Source organism: Silurus meridionalis, chromosome 21 (genome assembly GCF_014805685.1).
Source record: "Silurus meridionalis isolate SWU-2019-XX chromosome 21, ASM1480568v1, whole genome shotgun sequence".
In the NCBI taxonomy this organism is placed as follows: Eukaryota; Metazoa; Chordata; class Actinopteri; order Siluriformes; family Siluridae; genus Silurus; species Silurus meridionalis.
Genome location: NC_060904.1, coordinates 198,848 through 212,088, shown reverse-complemented (window position 1 = coordinate 212,088; position 13,241 = coordinate 198,848). Strand labels below are relative to the sequence as shown.

Genomic DNA, 13,241 nt, shown 5'->3' with positions numbered 1-13,241 from the left:
TCACACTGCGTCTGCTTCCGTTATCTGTTAAAATCACCACAGAAACAATTCACTGCCTCTAATACACACATTACAAGCATACAGACAGGAAGCAGACGACTGAGCAACACACACACACACACACACACACACACACACACACCATGGAAATCTAATTACACAGGAAAATAAAGCAGATTGGATTGAAGAGTCTGACACTGCTGATAAACTGGACTCAGCCATTTCTCCACATACGTCTGTGTGACTACACCTGAATAAACCTCAACCTCACACGCAGGAGGTACACAATTATACACAACACAAAAACACAACAAAGCACACATTTTACATTCTATATAAATCTTCACAACTCCATTCTTTTTACATGTTTTATATTCAACTTTTTAACACTGAAGCCATGCAGTAAAAAGTAGTTCCGGTTACTATTCCAAAGTTTTGTTGTATCCCTGAAATCGAGATGGAAGCATGTGGGAGAACCTTTCAGGAACTCTACAGTAACCCAAACTTCTTCTTACTGCATTGCTCCAGGAGAAAAGTCCATAAGAACAGATTTATAGAGTTTATAGTCACGTGTGCGAAACGTTTACTGACTTCCAGTGTCTATCAGCTGAGTTCAGTTTATTCTCAGAAATCACAGACACCTGGAGGAGAACGCTGGCGTGCCTTTAAACGTGACACAGGTGAACTCTCACCGAATGAAACATCTTACCTGGACACCTAATCTGAACACTCAACTCCTCTGTGCTTTGTCTGCTCTTCCTGTAATTTAAATCTCCTTCTTCTCCCTCTCTCTCTCTCCCTCTCTCTCTCTGTCTCTCTCCCTCTCTCCCTCAGTCTGTCTGTCTCTCTCTCTCTCTGTCTGTCTCTCTCACTCCCTCTCTGTCTCTCTCTCTCTCTCTCCTCTGTCTGTCTCTCTCTCCTCTCTCTCCCTCTGTCTCTCTCTCTCTGTCTCTCTCTCTCCCTCAGTCTGTCTCTCTCTCTCCCTCTCTCTGTCTGTCTCTCTCTCTTCCTCTCTCTCTCTCTCTCTCTGTGTCTCTCTCTCTGTCTCTCTCCCTCAGTCTGTCTCTCTCTCTCTCTCTCTCTCTCTCTCTCTCTCTCTCTCCTCGGCTCATCTGCCCCACACTGGGCCTAAAGCATGCATACTGATGAATCCAACAAGAGCCAGCATCAGATTTCTCTTTTCTCAAGCAGGAAAACCTCCTCGTTCCTCTTCAGTCAAAAACCAGCAGCAAGAGGAGAAGAAAGGAGAAGAGATGTGAGCAGAATAAGGGCATTTAATGCTGGTTAAAAGGTCAGATAAAGATCACAAACATCTGTGATCCTTATTATCTCATGATGTTTGTCCTCATTAGAGCAATAACGTATCTCAATCCCAAATACTCATCACGTACGTAAACGTGTCAGTTTGATCTTAACTTGGTAACGTTCAGCACATCTGCAGGATCAATCACGCTTCTGGAGATGCAAAAGCAACTCCTGAAAAATCAAACATGAAGCATTCATATCAAGTAGAACCTTAATTGTAGAACCTTCTCCCATTGCTTTGGGGGCTTTTTCTTCTGCAGTTCTCTTCTATACACCTTGTAATTATCTAAACTAAAATCATTAACACAGTGACTGAGCACACAAATCCCTCCAGGGCTCACCAACTCTCTCCATGTCTCTTTTATGTTCTCTTCATTCCCGCCATTCCTCAGGAGGATTGGTGCCTCTACCTTTGTGAGATTGGGGGTTTGGGGAGGGGGGAGTTCGGGGCTGTTTGCAGTTTAACACCTCGGGGGAAAAGGATCCAAGAAGCTGTACAAACGGAGCGAGGGGAGGGCTAAACAAACAGCCGAGACCCGGGAGCTTTCGGGGGTCATGTTGTTATTGCCACGTCACAGTGTTTGTTATGCAGGAGAGACACAGAAGCTCTTTTCACTGGGCTTACTGGAGATTTCCCCTAATCACGATCCTTATCCAGATCAGTTCTGATCTACAATATGGAAAATCGGTTTTCCTGAACTGCAGGCACTGTGTGACTTCACTCCGCGACACGCGCATCAAAGCACGTTTCCGGCTGTGGTTACTGCACATCACGTTGCCCAAAAACTCTCCTGGAAAAACATCTACTGCAGGAGAGGAGACTACAGAACAACGAACACGTCAACGTCTCACTGCCTGTTTCCAGCTTGGCGTCATTCCTAACAGGAAGTGCCATCCACTGCAGAGTGAACTCAAGAGCAGTCTGATTATTTACACACAAGCTAAACAATCTCACATACTCACAAACACACACACACACACACACACACTCACTCAAACACACACAAACACACACTCACACACACACACACACACACACACACACACACACACACACACACACACATACACACACACACACACACACACACACACACACACACACACACAACACACACACACACACACACTCAAACACAAACACACACACAAACACTCTCACACACAAACACACACACACACACACAAACACACACACACTCACTCAAACACACGCACACTCACACACACACACACACACACACACACACACACACACACACAAACACACACACACACACACACACACACAAACACTCTCACACACACACACACACACACACTGCTCCAAAACACAGGTTTCTTTCTCACTCAAATCTGTTTTCACGTCTGGCACTTTTACAGCCCCAGATGGGGAGTCGGTTTGCGCAGGCCCTATAATCTACCTAATGATATGTAATAACACAGAGGAAACCGGGGAAACCGAGGAACCATCCTCCTCCTGCTCGTCATCATCTTCATCATCCCCAAAACGCCTATTTTCCATCACCCCCTTTCACCCCCTTGCCTGGAAACCCGTCTCCCAACAACTGGGTCTAAAACACACACGTGTAGTGAGTGTTGTATCCGTCTTCTCCACTGTCCCTTCTTCCCTGCACTAACTCTTTCTCACCTCCAAACCTTCAGCGTTTCCAGCCTCATGAGTCACGTCTGCGACTCCGATCAACATTTACTGCTCAGATGAAATCACGTCGTTAAAAATATCCCTGCACATACCCGTCCTCCTCCTGCTCATTCCACACATCTCCCCTCACCACGTTTACACTTCAGCAGACGTCTGTGTCCAGAGCGACGTATAAAAGTGCCATAACCAGCAAATTAAAATAAATCAGTCTACACTGGATTACACACTACAACTCTTCATTTCTACAAAGCAAACTTGGAGTGTTAGTTTAAGTGTTTCAGGAAGTTGAAGGTCTTCACCCGTCGCTTGAAGATCGCCAGAGATTCCACTGTACAGACATCTTCATTCCACCACCTCGGTGCCAGAACAGAGAAGAGCCTTGAAGTGTACTTACCTCTCATTCTGAGAATAGGTGGTACCAGTGGAGCAGTGCTGGAGGATCTCAGACAGCGTGGTGCAGTGTGAGATGTGATGAGGTCTCTGAGGTGAGATGGTGCTGGTCCATTTTTGGCCTTGTAGGTGATCATCAGTGTTTTGAATCTGATACGTGCAGCTACTGGAAGCCAGTGAAGGGAGCGCAGCAGTGGGGTGGTGTGGAAGAATTCGGGCGGATTGAACACAAGTCGTGCAGCTGCATTTTGGATCATTTGCAGTGGATGAATAGCGTTCAGGGGAAGACCTGCCAGCAGAGAGCTGCAGTAGTCCAGTCTCCAAATCACAAGAGACTGAACAAGAATCTGGGAAGCCTGGGTGGACAGAAATGATCAAATCCTTCAGATGTTGTAGAGAAGAAATCGACAGGAACGAGTCACATTAGCGACATTTGAGAAGGACAGGTGTTTATCCAGAGTCACCCCGAGGTTGCGAGCAGTGGCTGAAGGGAGAGCAGAGAGTCATGAGGAGTTTAGAGTCACCACCACCACGTTCTCTCTCCAAACCCAAACCCCAGCGTGGATCGGACCCCAGACTGCCGCAGGGCACACGTGCTTATTCAAGCCTACAAACCAAATCATCAAACCAGAAAAGTATCTCCATCTTCTGTATTCTCCACATCTACCTGAGCTCTGCACAGAGCACTGAGGCATTCTGGGACGAGAACCATCAACGACAAACAGTGTGTTAAAGTCAACACACGTACAGGCAGAGCTTACACCGAGCCCACACAGTCCAAAAGTCTGAGTCACCAAAACAAAAAGGACATTTTACTTCCAAACAGGCCACACTGTATTCCTCGTACTTCTTCACCTTCAGGTTCTGATCTTTCTGGAGCATAAAGATTATTTTTCCATATTTCAACCTCTGGAACAAACACAACTAGAAAATATCGTTCTCAGACCCCGGACACATTTAAACCACACCAGAAGCAGAATTAGAAGTAATTCAAATCCACATGAACATCATTTATAAGAAACACAGTGTCTGAAATCGCTCTGATGAGAACATCACGCCTGAAGGCTGAGATCATTTCCATCAAACAGCTCAAGAATAACCACAAACAACGACTATAAAACTCCAAACACAAGGATTAATGATGTAACTGATGATGACAACGACAACGGTGATGATGATTCCACTTTACATTGTGTCTGATTCTCAGTTTGGGTTCTCACTGTGGGTTGTGCTAAACACACGCTAAACACACGCTAAACACACACAGGTTCACAGTGTGAGTTATACCATTTCTCTACGGTCAGGTTCTTCCAGGCTACATGTACAACAGAAACACATCTGGGGACATCATCAAGCAACATCACATTCCTAATTAAATCTAGCATCCACCCACAGAACTGAAGGTGAGATATTCATACCTGATCCCCACCGACACACCATAACCAACTCCTGCTCAGTCTTACACAGTGGACCACGGAGCTTTATCTCCACACTCTACTAACCCTGACCACGTCCCAGGATCATTTACTCTCACATAAAGCAGCTGTTCACCACCAAAACCACACACCAACCCTAGAAACCAACTTTCAGAATTTCTACATCACTGTGCATCAGTGGAGAACGATAAAGAAGTCAATGCAATTCGTTACTTTACTTAAGTATCTGTACTTTACTGAAGTGTTTCCATTTGGTAAAACTTTTAACTCGAAAAGAAGGTTTTTGGCTCAATCACAATCATTAATACAATCAGTGTTTAACTCATTAATCTTATAACCCTATAAATCTTTTCACTTAAACTAAAAATAATAATAGGAACATTATAGCCATATAGAACGCTCTTCCTCAGGCAACCCGTGCATTTTTATAAAACTACTTTACTGTGAATGTGTGGTATTAATAATAATAATAATAATCATAAAAATCATAATCACAATAATCATAATAATCATAATAATATTCATAATAATAATAATAATAATAACCATAATAATAATAATAATAATAATAACCATAATAATAATAATAATAATAATCTGTAAGCATGTGGACAGTGGGCAGTTGTTATCTGGATCAGATACACAGTGGAATAAAACCCTAGACTTGTGTGAAGATGATATTTTACTGAAGATTGCATTACAACATAGTCTTTATGTGAATGCTAACGGCGTTGTTTCTTAGCGACTGACACGTGGAAAGATCCGGATTAGAAACAGATGTTGTTCTCCTCCATGAGTTTTTACACACATTAATGAAGAATCTTGTTAGTTTTACAGACAAACAAAGAAATTGATCAAACTTTTACATAACTACTAAAAAAACAGGTCTTAGTAGAGGCTCCAGATCTTTGGGCCTCATTATACAGTCATCACATCCGGCACACATGTTCTCGGCCACCAAACGCCAGGCAGCAACATCTGGACGCATCCCAGAGCCATGTTTTAATGGAAGGGCTTAACTGACCCACTTAAACTGGGGTGCAGTCCACCACGTCCTCCATTTCCACCACACAGCAGCTGTATTCCTCCAAGTCCAGCTCCCAGCTTCACTCTGTGTGTGTGTGTGTGTGTGTGTGTGTGTGTGTGTGTGTGTGTGTGAGTGTGGTTTAAACACAGGACAATGCAGGAACAGAGGCACAGATTCCCAGGATGGAGCTTCAGAATTGCGCAACTCCTCTGAAGAAATTCAACGCTGGTTTAAACGACTTGAAATCTAAACCAAGTCAAGCTGTTCCCTGTGACTGACTCATTCGCTCCAATCATGCTGGATCAGGATCAGGATCAGGATCAGGATCAGGATCACCCCAGGAAATATCACTCCCATTTCTCCCCTAATTTAAAAATTCCACCCATGAGCAAAGTTTCCTGGATGTGTGACTGTAAGCAATACATTGTTGTAGTCCTGCCAAAAAGCACCTGTGTGTGTTTGTGTGTGTTAGGGGGTTGTTCTGGGTACTGTTAATAAGTATCGGGTTGTTTGGGGGTGGTGGGGTATTGTAAGGGGGTATAGGGTTGTTTGGGGTGGGGTGTTATTGGTAGGGGTGGGGGTATTGTAAGGGGTATATGGTTGTTTGGGAGGTGTTATTGGTAGGGGTGGGGGTATTGTAAGGGGTATAGGGTTGTTAGGGGTGGGGGTATTGTAAGGGGTATAGGGTTGTTTGGGGTGGTGGTGTTATAGGTAGGGGGTATTGTAAGGGGTATAGGGTTGTTTGGGGTGGTGGTGTTATTGGTAGGGGGCATTGTAAGGGGTATAGGGTTGTTTGGGGTGGTGTGTTATTGGCAGGGGTGGGGGTATTGTAAGAGGGTATAGGGTTGTTTGGGGTGGGGTGTTATCGTTAGGGGTGGGGGTATTGTAAGAGGGTATAGGGTTGTTTGGGGTAGGGTGTTATTGGTAGGGGTGTGGGGGTATTGTAAGGGGTATAGGGTTGTTTGGGGTGGTGGTGTTATAGGTAGGGGGTATTGTAAGGGGTATAGGGTTGTTTGGGGTGGTGGTGTTATTGGTAGGGGGCATTATGAGGGTATAGGGTTGTTTGGGGTGGTGGTGTTATTGGTAGGGGTGGGGGTATTGTAAGAGGGTATAGGGTTGTTTGGGGTGGGTGTTATTGGTAGGGGTGGGGGTATTGTAAGGGGTATAGGGTTGTTAGGGGTGGGGTGTTATTGGTATGGTGGGGTATTGTAAGTGTGTATAGGGTTGTTTGGGGTAGGGTGTTATTGGTAGGGGGCATTGTAAGGGGTATAGGGTGTTTGGGGTGGTGGTGTTATTGGTAGGGGGTATTGTAAGGGGTATATAGGGTTGTTAGGGGTGGGGTGTTATTGGTATGGTGGGGTATTGTAAGGGGTATAGGGTTGTTTGGGGTGGTGGTGTTATTGGTAGGGGTTACTGTAAGGCGTATAGGGTTGTTTGGGGTGGTGTTATTGGTAGAGGTGGGGGTATTGTAAGGGGTATAGGGTTGTTTAGGGTGGGGTGTTATTGGTAGGGGTGGGGGTATTGTAAGGGGTATAGGGTTGTTTGGGGTGGTGTGTTATTGGTAGGGGGTATTGTAAGTGTGTATAGGGTTGTTAGGGTGGGGTGTTATTGGTAGGGGTGGGGGTATTATAAGGGGTATAGGGTTGTTAGGGGTGGGGGTATTGTAAGGGGTATAGGGTTGTTTAGGGTGGGGTGTTATTGGTAGGGGTGGGGGTATTGTAAGGGGTATAGGTTGTTTGGGGTGGTGGTGTTATTGGTAGGGGGTATTGTAAGGGGTATAGGTTGTTTGGGGTGGGGTGTTATCGTTAGGGGTGGGGTGTTATTGGTAGGGGGTATTGTAAGGTATAGGGTTGTTTGGTGGTGGTGTTATTGGTAGGGGGGGTATTGTAAGGGGGTATAGGGTTGTTTGGGGTAGGGTGTTATTGGTAGGGTTCATGCCGTTTACCCGAGTGTGTTCTGATTCGAGCAGGAGAACCTCATTTTAATCTCTTTCTCAGCTTTAATTTATTAGGATAATTTTAATGAATGTTCAGAGGAAAAAAACGAGGCAAGGTGAGAAGTTCCTACTGTGAGATGAGGGAAAGGGGGCGGGGCTTCAGTTCGTATCTGTCGAACTGAAAACTATTCCGCCATGTGTTTGAAGAATTCTAGACTTTAAAATATATTAATCTGAGTAGCGAAGTTCCTCTAAAACACCTTCAAGAGCTGCAACTTTCTGAATGTTAGAGAAAAATACATTTACAGCTAAGAGACGGCTGTGAGTGACAGGAAAAGGAAGTCTGACATTCCGATATGGAAATGAGAAACAATTCAGCTAGATGATTACAGAGATGCACTGAGCTCCATTTAGGTTCTGAATTTTAACTTTATTCTAAATTCACGGCTGCAGGAGTGCAGGGAAATGAGGAATGTGGGAAGACAGCAGATTTAGAGCTTTGGTGTGTTGAGTCAATACAGCAGAATATTCCAGTCTTTTCCTGGAGTCTTTAGACCTGCGCATGAACGTGTCGAAAGTTCTCACAGAGCTTTAAATCTTAAAGATGGGCAGTAGATGCTCATGAGTAAATGTTAACTCCAGCTGGGACACTGTGGTGCAGCATCACCTCAGAGCCACACACTATTCCATAAATATGCAAACAAACACATTTACATTATTAACTACAAACACAAAGGCAACATCTGTGAGACAGGAAAAGGAATTCTCCACAGTGAGGGTCAAAAAAACCTCGGCCAGGCGAAACACAGCTACACAGGGAAAAGCACACAGAAGCCCCTTCCAAACTCTCCCTCCTTAAGAAGGTCAACAGGTCAAATTCCTCATCCTCATTCGGGCCTCAGCTCCATTTTACACACCACTAAACTGAAGAGAAGGTCCTCCTGAGGACAGGATGATGAGGAGGAGGAGGAGGAGGAGCTATAGCACCTTGTCAGTAAGGATCCTCGTGAAGTGTGTCTCTAATAACAGGAGATTATACACCGAGTTCCACACCTTGATTCAGCAGCTGGAGACTCAAACACATGAAATAAATGAATGGAAAGAAGTGATGAACATTTTACCCCACTGACTGTTTCAGGTTAAAAGGTCAGAGATAAAGCGTAGGATGATTTTCATCACAAGTTCATTTCTGAGGAAGTGATCAATGAACATCGGAAGTCTGAAACATCACTGATTAAAGTAGAAGCATGGGTTTAGACTCAAAAACACAAAGGGCAGATGAATAAATGTCTTGTATATGTGACAATCAGATTAGATCTAAAAGTACTTTAATAAATCGTAGTAATTTTCATGGTTTTATTTTGATGAATGAACTCAGAATGACTCAGACGCAGTCGTGGTGTAGAAACAGATCATTAATAGTCTGGTGTGTGGACAGGAAGTGGCTCATTATGAGGTGAGAATCAAGTCGTCTCCTTCAGCTGACTGTCCTAATCTCATCTGAATCTCCTTTTTAACCCCCTGAGATCTGAAATGATTCTGCTGATCAACATCTCCACAACAATGACACCATCAAATCCCACATTCAGTGGAAAGAATGACACTCGTCGAGATAAAGAGCTCATTTCAGAGGGGCTGTGATCCAGAACCCTCAGTGCTTTCCAAAAAGCTCCAAAAAGTACACCAGCAGGTTTCCATAGAATTACACACACAGAGCCTCAACTCAGCTCAGGGACATGCTGAAAATCTCCTGCAGAGGTTCCTGAAGAAGACAAACAGAGAGCAACACCTGACCTTCCCTCGCCACCAGCAATCTTCTCTCCCGTTTCTCTGAGTGGAGTCTGTGGATAACCTCAGCAATCTTCAAAGAGGCTGAGGAGGCCCTGGCCTCAGGGAAAATACACAGGGAGAGATGGAGAAGAGCTGAATTACTGTAAACCAGGTGTGATTTAGAGGATCAGAAAAAAGAGGAAAAACTACAAGTAAGCAAAGTTAAAGACAAAGAACCCTGGAGTAAGTGCCATGAGCTCCATGACGCAATCACGCTCTCCTGTTATCTGGACGTCGCTGCCAAGCTAAACGTTGTGTAGAAAAACGTGGCAAAGCAAATCCACGTTATAAATAGCTGGCTGAGGTACGCCCCAATGAGACATTCCTGATATCAGATCAAGCTAAGAATGGCTCTGCACAGGAACGCCACAGGCCTCACGCTCAGCCAGATGATGATCTTCAACAGTAGAAAGGAGTACACGTGCAAATACACACCGCATGCTCAAGAGCCGGCACAGACCTCCAAACTATTCACTGTTCAGCTACAGCGTGAACCGACAACAAGAACCTATAGTGTGGTCTTACCCAGATCTACTGTATTGGAGGTCTGAAAATTAAAGATCTCCCCGTCAGGAGTGAAGATCTAAGAGCTGTATTAGGGATTTGAGCTGCAGATTATGGACAGAAATGTGATGTCGATGTTCCAGCACCGAATACCGTTTTTATAAAAAACACAAGTGTGAACATGAGTAAGATCTTCTCATAAAATCTTTCCTATGAACAAAATCCGTATTCCATAATCAGTTCTCTAGACTGATTTATTTGAACATTCCTGAATCTCCATGTTCAGGTTTCTGTTTAATGGAAAATGTGATGTTCATTAGAAAATAAAGAGATGTGTGAAGTCTAAAGTGCAGCTGTGGAATCCAGCTGTTTCACTTCCAGACTTTCCAGACAAGCATGTAGGAGATGCTGCATTATTGAACCCAATGTATTTAGTTCCTGTAGTTTGGAATATCTGAGATGGAGTTTACACAGATCTCCCACACACACACACACACACACACACACACACACACACACACACACACACCTGGAACTGTATGATGATAAGTGTTAACACACAATGCATTGTGCAGCTGCAGGATCCTGAGCCACCATCACACTCCACATTGCACACTCCAGATCTTCTCTTCCACTCGCTCTGGAATGCCGTGTGACTTCATCTATTTGGGCTCAGATTTCCTCTGGAACTTTTAAAAACGGTTCAGAAAAAAAGGATTCGATCTTAAATATCTAAAGTTTAATCTGAATAAAAATGTGACAGATCCTCCTGTCCTGTCACCTGCACACACACACACACACACACACACACGTTTTAGAGAGCGAGAGAGCGAGAGAGAGAGCGAGAGAGAGAGAGAGAGAGAGAGAGAGAGAGAGAGACCAGCAGTCTACGACAGTAAAGTCTGATAAATCCATTAGACAGTCTGATGTGAAGAGAATGAATCTGTAGTGAAATCTAGAGAAAACTTCTTCTCTCACACTCAGACTGTAAACTCGAGTTCTGCAGTTCCGTTGCTGGATCGTGGTTCCGGATTGTTGGCATGATGCCACCTATGGTTTGCTTTGACGTGTCACTTTCAAAAAAATCGCAACATTTCTGTAAATAAAACTCTGCACTTTTGCTCGATCGCCACAGACAGACATTACACCACGTTTACTAGCTCACATTCAACCGGGCCAGTACTTTTCAGAACTTTCCAGAACTTTCTGAAAGTCCAAAAAGTCTGAATGAATAACTTTCACAAAGTCCTCGACTGTGTAGCACTCAGACCTTCAGATCTACCGGAAATAAAACCTGCTTTCTTACAGAAACCGGAGAAACACACACACACACACACACACACACACCACCACATCACACACTTAATACACACACTTAACACACACACACACACACACACACAAACACACACACACCACACACACACACACACACACACACACACACACACACACACACACATCACACACTTAATACACACACTTAACACACACACACACACACACACACACTCACACACAAACACACACACCACCACATCACACACTTAACACACACACACACACACACACACATAACACACACACACTTAATACACACACTTAACACACACACACACACCACCACATCACACACACACACACACACACACACACACACCACACACACACACACATAACACACACACACACTTAACACACACACACACACTTAACACACACACATCTCCACACAATTAACACACACATACCACATCACACACTTAAACCACACGCACGCACACCACTACATCACAAACTTAACACACACACACACACACACACACACACACACACATCACAAACTTAACACACATACACACACACACCACATCACAAACTTAACACACACACACACACACACACACACACACACACATCTCCACACACTTAACACTTAGGAGATAAATCTGTAGCTCAGCCGCTGGACTGAAAGGTTTGAAGTTTCGATTTCCATGAACTCCAAAACTTCCGTTTCTTCTCCTCTTTTCTTCTCCTCTCCTCTCCTCCTCTTCTCACTCCTGTTCTTTCTCAACTTTATTTCACTACATGTTGCTCCTCGCCTCCTCCACAGTCTCTCTGAGTGAATACCAGGAAAACACTGCACTTACTTGAACTTCAGTGAACCTCTGTGCTCCTCGCGCGCTTTAGTCCTGAGCGACTGAAAGTGAAATAATATTCATCCCCGCGCGACTCCGTCCACTGCGGACCCACTGCGGGATTCCGCCATGTCAATGTGGCAGTGCGCGTGGGGGGGCAGAGGAGCCCACGGTACCGTAACAGCCCGAGTAGATCCTCCACACACACACACACACACACACACACACACACACACACACACACACACACACACACACACACTACCTTACCGTAACTCTGGTAGAAGCAAAGCTGATGTGAGTGGAATAATGTTGGATTGGAGGAGAAGAGCTTACAGAACACTCAGATCATCATGAGGGAACAAAAACACCACTGATCCAGTGATTCGATTAAAAATAGAGTCTCCAAATGTCTGAGTTTCAAACTCAGGTCCTGGAGAGGCAATTCCATGACCTAATCCAGCCCAAGTATCATCGAATATTAATGTAAAAGAGTTAGTCGCTCATCTGCTGGAGAACTCTTGTGAGGAACCTGGAAGGGTACCTGGAGGAAATGGATATGGGAAGTAAAGTTGCCTGAGCTCAGGATCGAATTAATGGAACTGTGAGAAAGACAACACTGTATCATCACACTCGACTGCTTCTTCTTCTTCTTCTTCTTCTTCTTCTTATTATTATTCTTCTTATTATTATTATTATTGTTATAATTATTGTAATTAGTGGAGAGAAATCTCATATTAATGTGATTAAACCAGCAGAATGTGAATAGGATAAAAATGGAAGTGTTAAAATGCTTTTATTATTATTACAGGTTTATTACAGTGCTTTTGGGTTGCAAACTCACAACCTGCTGTTCCTGCACACACAACCTGAATCACCGAGCTCTTACACAAATACCCTCATCAGTAACCCCACAATAACTATTACCCTCATCAGTAACCCCACAACAACTAATACCCACATCAGTAACCCCACAATAACTAATACCCTCATCAGTAACCCCACAATAACT

General features: G+C 44.2%; 1 protein-coding gene across 1 annotated transcript in view; it reads right to left on the bottom strand.

The window, feature by feature from the left end:
- Positions 1–12,398, bottom strand: part of fndc3bb (fibronectin type III domain containing 3Bb) — a 65,819-nt gene extending 53,421 nt beyond the window's left edge. The window contains 1 exon segment of the mRNA XM_046877340.1: positions 12,242–12,398. The gene's annotated coding sequence lies outside the window, so the exon portion shown is untranslated.
- Positions 12,399–13,241: the final 843 nt, after the last annotated feature.